The sequence below is a fragment of the Cyprinus carpio genome, chromosome A6 (assembly GCF_018340385.1).
Source record: "Cyprinus carpio isolate SPL01 chromosome A6, ASM1834038v1, whole genome shotgun sequence".
Lineage (NCBI taxonomy): Eukaryota > Metazoa > Chordata > Actinopteri > Cypriniformes > Cyprinidae > Cyprinus > Cyprinus carpio.
In genome coordinates, this window is record NC_056577.1 from 10,167,140 (window position 1) to 10,182,983 (window position 15,844).

The following is a 15,844-nucleotide window of genomic DNA, read 5'->3' on the forward strand; positions in this document are numbered from 1 at the left end:
GTCCACTTATATTGTTATCAAGGTTTTTACATCAAAAAACATAATGAAGTAATAGGCTATTTCCTGTCCTGTTTTGACCCCCTCGTCATAACACACTTTTTGAATAGGCATGGTGGATTGTAGACTTGGAAGTAAAAACATCAAGGGAATTTTGATTTCTCAGTTCATGACCCCTTTAAAGAAGTTTTTCCTTTCATTATCATAGACACTCTTATTTGTCACCATACACATTAGGGCTAGAAAACTTTTTTCTTCTCACTAATGATCAGAATGATTTTGCACCCATTCTCTCTTTTCTTCTGTCCTCCCTCTTTCGCATCCCAGCCTCTCCACACTCTTCCTGAGAAAAATGATCGACACAATGTACTGGAAGTGTGAGAGAGAAAGAAAGATTAAATCCAAGTTTCTTTCATCCATGAGTGCTTTCATGTCTTTTTTCAAGCAGAGAATTATCAGTGCTGGTACTCGTGCAGCAGGGACTGATGGGAGGAGGAGGTGTGAAGAATGAGGAAGAAAGGTGCCTGATGAAGAGAGATTTTACTTAGCATCTGCCTCTTTTGTTTGGAATTGTTTTGGTCATGAGATTAATAAAGAAAGTGATGCGACAGTCTAATCAAATATGTCATTGATCACTGAATCTAAGACTGACATGAAGAATCCCAAACTCGCAGTAGAAAAGACCAGTTCAGCTTCAAGATTTAAGGATCTTAGAAGGAGGGATTTACGTCTGACCTCAATACACACAAGGTTTTAATGAAACAACCAAATACAGAGGCAGCATGGAAATGTTATTAAACCACCTCTGAAGGAAACAAATAGAAAACAACCCTTTCTATAGAAAGCCATTTTTCTGATATTCCTGGCCCATCTTCTAATCTCCTGTGTTTGGAGAATTTTTTTTCATTAAATTTGTGTCAGGACTAATTTTGAGGCAAATGAATACAGATGTCAGGGTGCCATCGGATCCCATGGCAGGGCTCTTAATGAGATAACAGGCTTTAGTCAAAGAATTAACACTGTTGAAAAAATAAGATTAGTTGAATGGATGCAGATCCGGCTGGAACAGGAGACTTGGCTTGTGCCGTATCAGACTGAGAGACCTTCGCTGCCAAATCACAAATCTATTTCCAACGTAGGTATTAATTATCAAACTAAAGCTGCTGTTGCGTGTTGATTCATCAGGGTACGCTCCTGTATTATCTCCCATTAAGCGGAAAAAAGGAGAGATTATGTGGGCCTTCAGGGGCGTTTTATAAATTCTATGAGACTGTTAAACCATGTCATGGACTTTGGAGGATAACACCACCACGGTCTTATGTGCACGCTTCCTTTGCGTGTGCTAAAATTCACCTTTAAGCCTTAAATTTGATTATTTATTTTAGTTTTCAATTAACTTAGAGCATCTTGGCCCAGTGTGGAGGAGGTGACTTGCAAGGGTCTTTATATGAGAGGTGCTTTTGTGTGCATATAGACAGCATATACAAGAGTGCTCGATGGTGTCTGGCCTCTGCATTCTAGGACTGAATAGCCATGCAAAAGCTTTCTATTCTTACTTGCTTGCCGACATAGTGATTAACATAAATGCACATCTTCTATTGTGGAAGCGATGAGTGCTGGCAATGCAGTTTGCATGTAAGACGGTATGCCAACTTACCCAGATCTAGATGCAACACCCTTGTGATTGGGGGAAGGAGTTGAGTTGATTCATTGTTGCATTGATTGGCAGCCTTGTCTGTGGCAGTGCCTTGTTGATTATCCCAAGCACACAGGGAGCCTCACAATCACACAGGTAATAATCTCCCAGTTGCACGCTGCTATTTCACACATGGATGCGGCCTGTGATGAGAAAAGTATGTCACAGTATTGATAAATAATTATGAGCGATGAGACTCTCTTCCTGTATTGGAAGTTGGCTAAAATGACTTCATAAAGCCGGGGGATTGTGGGAGAGGTGATGTCGTGACAGTGTATTTTTTGCCGGCTCACAATCACACCATTATGCAGTGTGAGCACATCTCTCTGTCCAGCGTGCATGTGAGCATCTCAGCTTTCGACTGATGCTCTGGTGTTTTATGCATTTCCCATCTGATGAGTCTTGATATGCTGATCAGAGTGGTATTCTTTGCCCTATTGACAATGACAACTCCTTTGCTGATGTATTCTGACGGACTCACTGTTTAAAAATGGATACAAAGAAGGTGACACCTGAAGGAAAGCAATGAGTATGTGGGAGAAGGAGATTGAAAGAATGACAAGAAAATGCAACAATCAAAAAAATGAAAAGGTGACAGGATTAAATCAGAAAAAAGTACAGAAGGAAAGAGAAGGTATGAATGGAAACCGGTGAAGAAATGGGAGAGTAAGCGCAAAAAAGGGAGATTTAAAAAGAGAGCAGGGAAATGAAAGAGAAAGAGTGTTGCAAAAAAAGGGGGGTGAGGGTGCAGCGGTAGATGGGAGGGGGACAAAATGAGACCAAATTTTCTTTGGCAATCTCGTCTCTCCTGCTGCAGGTGTGGGGCTATTTCACTAAAGCAGGCCAGACGCGAATGTCATTAGTTCCTAAGCCCCAGGTGAATTTGCCACTGTTCCACATGATTAACCCAGATAATTGTGTGTTGATAGCGAGCATGGTCGATGGAATAAAATTTTCAGGCCAAGATTCCTAAACAAACAGCTCAGCAGAGGGCTGGGAGGTGAAGGTGCGTTGTGGGTGTATGTGAGCCTGTGTGTGTGCATGGTTTAGGTGCTGTGGTGCTGGTGGATGGCTGGCTTTGGTGTAACCTGCAACAACGTGCAAAACAAAAGTTATGTGTTGTAAAAAGTTGGGAAGCTTTAGTCTTAAAGGTGAATATACTAGAAAAACATGGCAGACAAATATAAATTATAGCATCTTGCACTATACAGTATGTATGAAGAATGTAATGATGCTTTGGATTGCGCTTAACCAGGATGGTCCAGAATTTTAATTGAATTGCTGCAAATATAGACCAGCGGTGTAATGGAAACTAGAAATTCCAAAATATGAAAAAACGATGTTGTCAAGTCAATTATTATTTGTTACTACTTTGTAGTCATATTATTTACATATTCATGCAGATCAGTATAATGTAACTGAAGAGTTCAAAGCACATAGTGAATTTGTTGCAAGGTCGTCACTAATAGTATCACTTTTAATAGTTCTCTAATGAGGCTTTTCTCTTTTTTGACTTTGATTGCCACAATTCATATTCACAGTCTCTGTTGATTGCTGATGTTTCACAATGTTCCTAAACCCTAGGTTAACATTCAGTGTCACTGACTGGATAAATGCAGTATGTGACCTGTTTACATAAAGGCTTTAGTGTTGCACATCCTAATATTACATATTGAAAACTATCAAGTTTTTCTTGAATGAATTTCCGACTTCTTGACATGTTTTCTGTCACTATTTGACACCCCCCCACCCCTCAAAAACTTACAACAAACAGTGTTTCTGTGTCTGTCCAAGCATGTGAAAATGAGGCATGTGATTGGGTGTCTGTTGCTAAGCATCTAGTCGAAACATTCTAACACTGCATCATTTCACACTGTACACTTTTAGAACGGCAGTGCTGGGTTAAGCAGGGTTTCTAGATCAGGCTCATAACCCCAGGTAAAAGGTGACGCTAACACTGCTTCTAAATTAGAAATGTAAAACTTTCCTCTACCAGGGTTAGGCGCGGTGTAAAAAAAGCCCTTATAATTCCTGTTCAGACCAACATGAATGTTTGGCATGAAAATTTGGTCTGATTTTAGCATGTGATTTGTCTGTTCAGACCAATGTGGAAAAAAAAAATGCTGAAGGAAAAAGTACATTTACTCTCTTACAGTAGACAGCACATATGGAAAAGCAGAAATAACCTGGAACAGAAGCGTAGTGGTGACTTTACTGTTCTGTCTAAAGACTACTCATACTTGGGCTTGCTTTACTTTTTTATTGTTCTCCTCAACTTCCTTCACATCACTGAACTGCGTGAAACATGTCAACATCACTCCCCATTCCAAACCCTTAAAGTATCTGCATCTTATTAACGTAAGGAACACATTACTTTAACTAACCATCAGATTATTAGTCTAATAAAGCATGCAACATTTAAATTTCTGGAAACAGCAGCAGCTTCAGGCATGTGACCAAAAAAATCTCATTGTTTGGCCAACTTTTTCATCTCTCCATGAAGTCTTTGCACTGATGAAATGTGAATGTTTGTGTTTTTTTTTTTTAAACAGTATATGATTTTTTTTTCACACATACAATTCCTTATCTCTCAGCATGAGAAAATGTGTGTTTTTTCATCTTTTAGTTTAAAACAGACTGAATTGCGGTACAGTGTGAGTTTAGAAACATCATTACAGTGTAAAGGGCACCTCAGATGTGGTAATTAAGGTGGAAGAGAGCACTGTACATTCACTCCCCCCACCTACAATCCCTGCCGGTACCAAGACTTAAACCGGCGACCTTTGGATTACAAGTCCAACTCTCTCACCATTAGGCCACGACTGTTGACCAATCAGAATCAAAGACTGGAACTATCCATTTTATAAAGGATTATTCATTAAGACAACAAAGGAATTTTTGGACTCAAAGGTCAGCTGCGTACTGTGATAGTCTGGCTTCACACTTCTAATGATCCTGGTGTGGAGTAATCACTTGGATACAAGTGCATGCAGTTATGATAGAAAGTAAACAAGGAAGGAAAACAAACAGGAAGTGCTCTAAACATGTGACCAGAATATCATAGCTGCAGTGATCTGCAAATGAAAGCCCACTCTTTGTTCTGATTTTTTTTAGGCAAGCAAATGGTGGTGTTACTCTCTCACTTTTGGTGTAGAAGTTATTCCAAAAGAAGATGAAGAAAAAGAAGAAGAAAAAAAAGAGGTTTCTAGTTCAAAAAACTAATTCTTTCAGAAGCACTGCAGTGTCTGTGGAAATAGCCACGAATTTTCTCAAAGATTAATGCTGTATTTTTTCATCCATATCCGTTAACCGTCATTACCCTTGATAGACAACATGGTCTCAAACTTAACAGACAAACTTTTTTCACACATTATTAGTGAAATGCCATTTATATGAGCGTGAATATGTAAACAAGGAGTCATTAATAATGTTTTCAGAAAATACATATTCATGCTACAAATCAAAGAAAAATGGTTCCTGCATCATTTCACTCAATCTTCACACAAATGACAAAACCCAACCCTCAGCATCTAATATTTGCATATCATTTAAATATGACCATTTGTTGCACCTTAAGACTTTAAGATGTTATGTGTGAAGACCTCCATCTCCATTTTAGCAGAATGCCACATCGGCTGTGCCTTGTATCAGATCAAATTCAGTTTATCACTGTTCTAAAGAACTAGTGCGTTTTTGTTCTGTGGAGTGTCATGACCTGCCAGTAGCACAGGTTTTATAAAGTGTGGAGTCACAATCACATCAAACATCCCATTTTACAGCACAGGACTGGCGATAAAAAGTGAAAAAGATGCTGGATTTGGCAACATTTCTGCCAACATACACAAATACATACAGTGGGAGCAGTTGACTCATTTGGCCTGGGGAGAGGGTACAAAATTGTCCCGGGCCCAGTGAATTTTATCTCTGTCCCAGCATAAAGTAGGGTCCAAAAGGCTGAGACCATATTGTTAAAAAAAAAAAAAAAAAAAAAAAAAAAAACATCTGGCCTTTGCTATCTTATTTAAAATTAGAAATAGAGGACTAAGAATGGATTTAGAAAAAAACAACAACAACAACAAAAAAACAGTATGTTAATATTATAAAAATAAAATGCTTATATGCTTATAAATGCATATATATATATGATGTAATGTAATGTTATATTAAATTATTATAATTATTAGTAGTAGTAGTAGTACACACACACACACACACAAGGAATTTGTCTTGGCGACAAAAGCTTCCAGTGCAGAAGAAAGTACAGACATAGTGCAAACATACATGATAGTGCAGACATACATATGAATTACACAGCAGAAATGAAATATAAAACAGAAAATGAATTAATGCAATATAATACAGAAGTAGATGTGTGCACTACACACTTAAAAATAAAGGTTCTTTATTGGCATTGATTGTTCCATAAAGCATCTCTATAGTTGAAAAGGGCTTTTTAGATTATTAAAATGTTCTTCACACTAAGAAAAAAATGGTTCTTTTAAGAACCGCTCACTACTGATCTCAGGCTTGTAGGTTTCCACTGTATAGGTTCCCACTGTATATGTACTGACTAGAATATTGTTAGTGGGTAAACTTTTAAGGTAAAACATAGCATACACCAAAAGATAAAGACCAGAGAGGTGTTTCTGAATGAATTCAGCCACTGTCTGTTATTCCATCCCACCATCCATCAGCCAGAAACACTGTGTGACGAGAGGGGTGGGGCCGAGTGCCATGGGAACAGAGCGAGGCCGGTGGAGTAAATGCTAATGTGCGACACCTGCGCCACTCACCGGTCTCGAGTCCAACGGAGGAGCTCCGGAAGGATAAAAGGAGGAGTGACGAATGTGTAAGAGGAGAGAGGACCAGGCCTGAATTTTATTTTGTGTTTTGTTTCTGTTTTGTGCACGACAGTTGTCTGCGAGGGGCTGTCGCACTCTTTTGTGTTTATTTTATTATTAAAGTTTTTGTTTGAATGTTCGCCGGTTCCCACCTCCTTCTTCCCGAACTACGAACTGTGTTACATTACATCAACTCCACCGGCCTCGCTCCGTTCCCATGGCTCTCGGCCCCACCCCTCTTGTCACACACAGCATACAATCATAAAGATTTTTTGGGCTTGTACCAATAGAGACATTTCTCTGTGCTGAACAGGCAGGGTCTGTAGACCAACCAGTACTAATGACTGGCTCATTGATTTGTCGAGGACATGCAGAGATAAGAGGACAAACTATGGTGGCCGAGAGAGCTCAACGCGCTGCAACTTCACAAAACACATGCAAAAAGAACAGGCACCAGCAAATTAAGAAAACACCTTTATCAGTTTGACAGCACATGTGTTGGAAATAATCGCAACCAAATTAAAAAACAAGCTGCAAATGCTCACAACACTAGCAAATAAAGAAACGTGCTGCAAATACTCACAACACAAACAAATACAGAAATGCACAAGCAGCACAGGTCACAACAAAATTACCCCAACAAAATGAAAATTAACCTTTTTTTTGGCATATTGATTACCATTTATATAACCACAGTTGTACAAATAGGCTTACCATGGTTAAACTATTGTAAGAGTAGTAAACCCATGGTTAATTTGTGCATGATTACAGTAACCATTTTTGTTTTAATTTTTTTTATATAATAAATGCATTAATTAATTAATTTCAATAGTAAAACCATAGGCTATGGTTAGTTTTTGTAAGCTAAGCTGTAAAAGTAAGTTAGCCAGCTTACCTTTCACAGTTACAGTAATTGTGTATTTGGTCAGCTTATTTAGGCTAATAATATACACAAAAAAGCAAAAAACAAAAACAAAAAAAAGCCTAAGGATTCGTATGAATAGGATGTTAGAATAAACAAAAATCTTTTCAGAGCAAACATTGAAAAATATGTCCCAGACATGTTCGTCACTTTGCGGCTCCCTTAAAGGGATAGTTCACCCAAAAATGAAAATTTGTTTATCTGCTTACCCCCAGGGCATCCAAGATGTAGGTGACTTTGTTTCTTCAGTAGAACACAAATTATGATTTTTAGCTCCAGTCATTGCAGTCTCTCAGTCGTACAATGCATGGCAATGGTAACAAAATCTATGAGAGTAAAAAAAACATGCACAGACAAATCCATATTAAACCCTGCGGCTCTTGACGATACACTGATGTGTAAAGACACAAAATGAACCTTAACAGCAATAAAATAAACATTATTTTTTTTAGCTTATCACTTTACCTCTGATTCACGCAATATCCAAACTGTTAGAACTCTTGTGAATGCGCTTCACAAGCCACGAAACTTGCTTACTAGCACATATTAGGAAAGGTCGATTTGCAAAGATTCATAAAAAACCCTTATACTCACTTCTTCTGTATATGGAGCTCGATTACGAATGATTTGCATGAACATAGACACATTTAGGCAGATCGGGGATCATCGCATTCCTTTCAAAACAAAAGTAACGTTAATCCTCTGCGTCTTCAGCGGCTCAGATGTCGGGAGTAAATGACGACTGCTATGTTCATTATTACCAGTGTTGGGGGTAACGCATTACAAGTAACACGAGTTACGTAATCAAATTACTTTTTTCAAGTAACTAGTAAAATAACCCATTACTTTTTTAATTTACAAGAAAATATCTGAGTTACTTTTTTTAAATAAGTACTTTTTTCCCATTTATTGATTGAAAGATCTCCTGTCCCCTTGTTGAGAGAAATCAAGAGTAAGATGTTACTTTAGTTTTAGAATAAATGGGAACATGCATTAATTCATCTCACGCACTCACACACACAAAAAAAAAAAAAAACAGATGTAGTTTTCTTCAAAATTAATAAAAAACAGTTAAAAGCAACTCAGAATGTGACTTAAAGCTGGAATAATTAAATATGTTAAATAATACAAATATCCTTTATGTATTTTAATCCTATTTTATTAACCAATTTGCTGCAGACCTTCAATGATCCAATTCAACCATACTAATAAGCAAAAATTACACAAGATAAACTAACATTTCTTCTTTTTTATTGCTAAAGAGTGTTGAACTTTCTTCCTCTGTGTTCTACTATACAGACATGAATTTACATTTCCTTCAGCCTGAGGCTTTTGGTGTGAAAGGGCTTTTACATCTGCCAAAAATAGAACTTTTTATATTACAAGCAAACAAGCAAGCCCAGCCCAGATTTAAAAAGTAACGCAAAAGTAACGTAATGCATTACTTTAAATAAAAAGTAACTAAGTATCATATTTAGTTACTTTTTTAGGAAGTAACGTAATATTGTAATGCATTACTTTTAAAAGTAACTTTCCCCAACACTGATGTTACATCCAACAACAAAACACCTCAATCGCTTATTCAGAGATGTTCTTGTCTTCCCCTTCACCGGAGTCGACACAATGGCGGACAGCACACAGCTCACACAGGGCGGGTCTAAGGTATGACGGCCTTGTCAATCAACAAGGAGCTGCCTGTGCGGAACTACTTCATTCTGACAGGAATCTCAGAACAGCCTGATTTGAGAAAGGGGATTTTAAAATAGGGATTAAAAAAAAAACACTGGGTGGATTTTTATCATTATAGGATGGATGTTTACACACACTTCCAACACACATTTATGTTCAAACAACAACAAAAGTGAATTTTGCATCCGATGACCCCTTTAAATATTTCTGATGTAGTCTGTTCCTGTATTTACAGCATGTTTCTTTATTTGTTTGTATTGTGAGTATTTGCAGCGTGCATCTGTTTTTTTTTTCAGCGCGTTTCTTTATTTGTTTGTGTTGTGAGCATTTGCACCACATTTCTTTGTTTGTATTGTGAGTATTTGCAGCGCGTTTCTATTTTGTTTTCTCAGTGTGTTTCTTTATTTGTGTTGTGAGCATTTGCAGAGTGTGTTGTCAAATTGATGAAGATGTTTTCTTAATTTGTAGGTGTTTTTTCTATTTGCATGTGTTATTTTTCCTTTGCAGTGCATTGAGCTCTCTCGGCCACCGTAACATACAGACAGTGAAAAGAGAGAAGGTGCTGGAATACAGATCTCAACACTCCTTGAGGGTGCAACTCACTCATTTTACACTCCAATATGAGCACATCGTTACCATACATGTAAAGCAAGACTTCTTTCAAAATAAACCTAAGAATCCAGGATTTAGAAAGACAGTAATTCAAAAGATTATAGCAATATATTATATCATTATAACAATCTCTGATTTCACGAATAACTGATTGTACTGTGACTCTGAGGTGCTCTTTTCTGCTTTTTTCCTATAAGGACTGCAGCGAAAGATGAAAGCTCATTACGCAGCGTGGTGAGGAGAGGCATGCAGAGGAAGTGGTTGGGGGAAGTAGGGCACAGGGGTGGCTAATTGGGGTGTGTGATTACACCGGCTGCTGTTAGCAGGAATTAGACAACAACAGACCCGGCAGTACAGCTCATCATCGCAGAGAGAAGAGAGAAAGGCGATATCGCTGATATTTCCCTAATTATACCAAACACCTTCCCTCTTGCAATATCACATAGCACAACACCAACATGCGCTCACTGTCTACAGGCACATGCAAAAAGTAAAACTCAGGCATTAGGAAACACAACTTTTGAACTACAATGTGGTCATATTTACTGTTGCCTAGGAAAATTTTGTTGGTAAAATCCAGTCATTTCAATGGGAATTGAAGGATTTTGACTTCTGAAGAATTTACCTATTTCCCTTTGAGTTTTGACACAAATTCTCAATGCTGACTAATATCAAGTCTTTTGGTTCAGCAGGGACTCTCTGTGGGTCGAGATTCTTAAAAAGCAAAACTGAAGATCCACTACACTTCAGTATTATAAAATGATCCATAAATATAAGGCTGTTTGAAAAGCAGTTAGGGTTTGTTTCCCAGTCATCCAAATAGCTTTAGATTTTTTAGTCGTCATTATTTTATTTGTGCCACATCCAGTCCCACTTTCTTTTGCCTGTTAAATTATTAATGAATGATTATTCAGACTACTTTTATGTGTCAATTTTCTTACCAAACTAACTTTTAAGAACATGTTTTTGAATACCGCAGAAAGCCCTTTGACTGGTCAGGGTCGAAATAGCTGATGAGAAATAATAACAACTAGCCCCTCTCACTAAATTTCTTGCTCTTTATGAATAAAAGTATCAGTCTCTATAGTAAATAGCAGCTGAGAGTATCAATATGTGATGTCGCCCAGCAATGAATGAATAAATAACTAACTAAAATATGAGGTCACAAAAAAAAAAATGTTTTGTTTTCCCAGACATGCAGGAGAACGTTGAAATCTATTTCAAATGTCATATTGTGTGTATATGGTTCTCTAGTGTTTTATTATATTTATATATATATAAAAGAATCATTATATTATAGTTTACCTGCGGGAATAGTTCACTGATGGCGATCAATATAGTGATCAATATGTAATATATTGATATTAAATTGGCTTTAAAATCATATAGATATAATCTTCAACATTCTGGTGTGAGGGAAAACAACAATCAGACTAAATTAAGTTAAATTTGTAATTAAATCTGCAAAATAAGGTCTGCTGCAGATGTGCACATTTAGATGTGTGATTCCCAAGGCATCTCGTCATTGAATTGCTTGTTACTTTTAGCTTGTTGGTGGAAAAACTACTGCTTTGGCTTTAAAATCTTAACCTATTGTAAATGCATCTTCATTTTCCTAAATAAATGGGTCAGTTTGGTAACCAGAATTTGGTGCCAGAGTAGGTAAAGCCATGCTCTTACTAGCCGCATGGTTCTGTGGCCTTGGTTTACGACTTTAGCTGAAGTAGCTATTACAGTTATTTCATCAATGACAGAATTTTCACTTTTGGGTTTCTATCAATTTTCTGTCCATTTATTTAGGGTCTCCATTCTTTTCTCATGAGTTGTAATTGACCATTCAACAAAAACTAAAAGTGCAGGAAAGCCAACGTTAGGTCACATATAAGTTTCCCAGAGGTACACAGCTAAAGGTTGTGCACCTCTGACAGGAGTTTCCATCTTCTTCTGAATGTCCTGACAAATCATTGATTTGCACTTCATTCCAGTTCATTCTCTATCTCCCTCTGCAAAGCGTCTCTGTTGATTTCCCAGCACAAAAGACAAAGAAACAGAAAAGACAGGGTGAATTAGAGAGAACTGTCATTAAAAAACAATGCCAGAACTCTGCTTTGATTTTGCGTCACTGATGATATACGCTAATACACAGAACCAAAGAATGCATATCCTGTGTTCATCTCTGTCTGACTGTATCTTCTCTTTAAGATCGTAGCTGTGCATTACTTTAAAGAAGCCTAAAAGGAGACATCAGCAAATCTTTTGTCTTTCATTGTGAGATCTTCTTTAAATTACACCTTGTTCAATGCCTGAACCATGGCCTAAAGTGTTTAAAGATAACCGTTAACTGTACGTTTTAAGTGTTTACATTAAGTGTACCATAAAGTTTAGATGAAAATGTCATGTTTCAACTGCTCTGCTAACAGTCTCTGATTCTGAACTGATTCTGGACTGTCTACCACTAGTTTTTAAAACAGCAACTCTAACAAGTCGAAGGTTCTTAACACAAATGTATACTAATTAACTTTATTTCCTTTTTAGGTAATCAAAATTTACATTTCACTCAGTCATGTAATCATTACATTATCACTTCAGACTGTAACTCAGTATTTTATGTAGATTCAAATATATTAAACTTAAAAACAACAACATATATTTTAAAGAAATGCAAGTATGTCCTGATGGAAGGATGAGGTTAAAAAAATTAGTATACTTATACATTTTATTATTACATAACTTATAATAATTTAAGATTTATCAGCTATAATACCTTTTTTTAAAATACATATATTCACTTTCACTTTTTTATATAATGTTTTGCATGCTATGAGTTCTACAAGGTCATGCAGATTCTGGTGAGCTTGATATTATTATTATGTCTATTTTTCATTTTAAGTAATTAAGCTTATATTATATGTGCCAGTGCCACAAAATATGTCAACTCCATCACATAAATGACAAAGAAAATGTTTAAGAACCACCCCCCCCCCCATATTAAGTAGTTCCTTATAATCAGCAAGACCAAAAAAGAAAAAAAGCTGCTGTATTTCATTCATTCACTTGAATGCTAGATATGCCAATACCTAAATATGTGACAGATTATTTTTGTATCATACATATCATAACATTGCTGACACTGACCACATTGAGGAAAGTGAAGAATAAAATAATAATAATCCAAGACATTCAGTTGATAGGCTATATAAACTTTTTTTCTCCCCCTTCAGTTTTGTATCCTGTTTCTTCTCAGTACTGAAAAATCAGTGGGCCGTTAATTCATTGTCAAATGCATTTTAACAGATGTAAACAAAACCGCGCATTGCATTAGTGTCCTCTTCTGCGGGTGACTAACACGAGAAGGTCTCCATGCGTGGATGAAGAATGTAGAATTTGAGCTTGCGCTTAAATGACTATAATAAAACCAAAACAAAACACCCTTATAAGCCGGTGTGGTCTCTTCAGTGCGGTCCAGAGCTTCACTATCAAAGCTACAGGTGCTGCACAAGTGGAATACATCAAAGGCGCTGCTCTTCTTAATGAAACGATGTCTGAATACTTGTCTTTGAACCTCATCTAGTAGCTAGTCCTAGGCTACCTTGCAACAAAGGCTCAATGAATAAACACCAAACCATGCGGAACTACCCCCCATCTCCTTCGCCAACCGGCGCTTTGTTTCACAAAATCGTTTGCAGTTAATGTTTTTGCCTACTAAAAAATAAATAGATGAAATGGCCGCGATGTACCAGATGATCAACAAATGTCAGGTGTCCCTCGATCGAGATTAAGATGTTCTTCACGCACCGAAGTAAATGATTTTTCCGCATTAAACGGGAATAAACTGTATAAATGCACTTTAATGATGCAAAACATCGGTTACATTCGATTAATATTTAGTTTTCGTTTGGGTGTGTGAATAGTAATGCAAAGAGCTGCAGTATCACCCTTGTCCACTAGATGTCGCTAAAGTATTTAATAACACAGAACTGAGCGGGTTGGTGTCTACCCTCTGGAAATCTGCAGGCAAACACTGAATTATCTGATCTCTGTAAGACTTCTGTTCGGGCAGAAATAAACACAGAAAATACATATTAAGCTATAAGAACATTTAAACAACTTAACTGACCAGTAATAAAAGTTAGGAGTAGCCTAATTGTGCAATTAATCGCCTTCAGTCCAGGGAACAGCTAAGTCGTTAAGAAATTGGGGATCAGGAAAATATTTGGCACGGCAAGGTCTGTAAAATCAAGACGGCGCCCCCTGGTGAACTAAAAACACAGAAATCCTCTCTCAGCATTCTCCGTGAGGATTCACCTGCAACAGACCGACATCTAACAAACCAGAAAATAGGCCTATCGACAATTATTAGTACTACACCATCGTATGTTAATAAATCTTCTATTTCTTTTGTTGTTGTATATTTATTCTCATAGCCTATGCCGCTAAAGCTTGTATGAGTAACAAATAAGCCAATTTCTAACATGAAACAATGTTTGTAGTACAGCATGTTATTTTCTCGTTGTTATTAAATGAGAACCAAAAGACCACTTTCATTTGCCCAATCTCTCAATTAAAGAGTTGACCTTTAACTGATTTAATTTAATCTTTGACTAAAGGATATTGATTGCAGTCAAAAAAAAAAGTGTTTAACATATTTACACAATATGAATAATATTTTATATAATTTTATATAAAATTATATAATTATATAATTTTATAGGGACAGATTCATCAAGTTTTTTTTTTATTTTTTTATTTATTTTTTATTTTTTTGGTGAACATGAACTACAATGCTACAAATACATTAAATATGCCAGTCTAATTTTAGGCTGCAGTTAATAACGCACACAGTGTGTGATTATGAATTGTAAAATTCCAAAATCATCATCACTGAAAAGAACAGCAATAGGTTTAATAATACAGAAATAACTATCAACATCTGAGCATAAATAATTGCAGAAATTAACAATAAGTGTCACAGAAGCAAAATACATTGATATCATTTGCCTTAGAGACAATGAATTTATTTGAATAATATTATGTGCAAATGATATTGCCTGTTCTCTTCCACTGACATTTTGTTTTTCAAAAATCTTAGTAAAAAATGCAAAATGATAATGAATAACCAAAAGATAAGATATGCCTAAATATCATAATTTACATTTTGAGTTATCACAGCATATGGCAGGTTTGTGTGATATTACCCTAAAGGAGGGTGATTTTTGATAAACTCAATTCAGTTACATTAGAAGTGATTTTAATAGAATTATTTCAATCCCGTATTTGGATATTATATTTTCATAATCCACATTACAAAAGAAGACATATGGAAATGCAGAAATACAGAATATAATGAATTAGATAATTTCTTTCTTTCTTTCTTTCTTTCTTTCTTCTAGCATGGGGTGGAATGTAATTGTGGAGTAACTTGCACCTTGTATATGTTCCCTTCAAAATCTGGCTGTTCAAATTCAGGTTGTTTATATAGTACGTAAAGGCTTTCTGCTGTTCATCTCTATAGCAAAAGTTGTTTCAAGGTTGCAGGTAGGAAGGAGATTTTTTTTTTTTTTTTTTACATAAATGAACAGAAAAGGCTGGCTGAAACCATTGTTACTTTTTAAAATCAAACAACTTTTAGCTGTTTTAAAAGCCAATGGGTGACAGTTAGCAATAATCACAATTTTAACACCACAAACATAATAGTTTTATTATTATAAATTCTGAATTATAAAACCCCAAGCAAAAGTCGAAGACTCAGGTAACACATGCTGAATTTATCTCTGAATGTTGATAACAGGCAGGATATACAGAACACAAGAACATTAAGGCAGATAATTGAACTCTGTATTAAACTACACACCATTGTTTTAAAAGGCCTGTCTGAATGTTCTGCCAAATGACTTACATTTGCATGTCATTGGCCGCCCCTACTTTCATCTAAAATAACACTCATTGCGTAATAACAAGATGAATGTGTCAGAAATACCTACTGATGCTCCAGTGTGGAGGTACATCTGCCTGCCTCTCTTCTCCCGCCGCACACTGTTTAGAGCTGCACAAAGGGTGATGGGCAGTTGTTAGGTGGACACTCGGGCT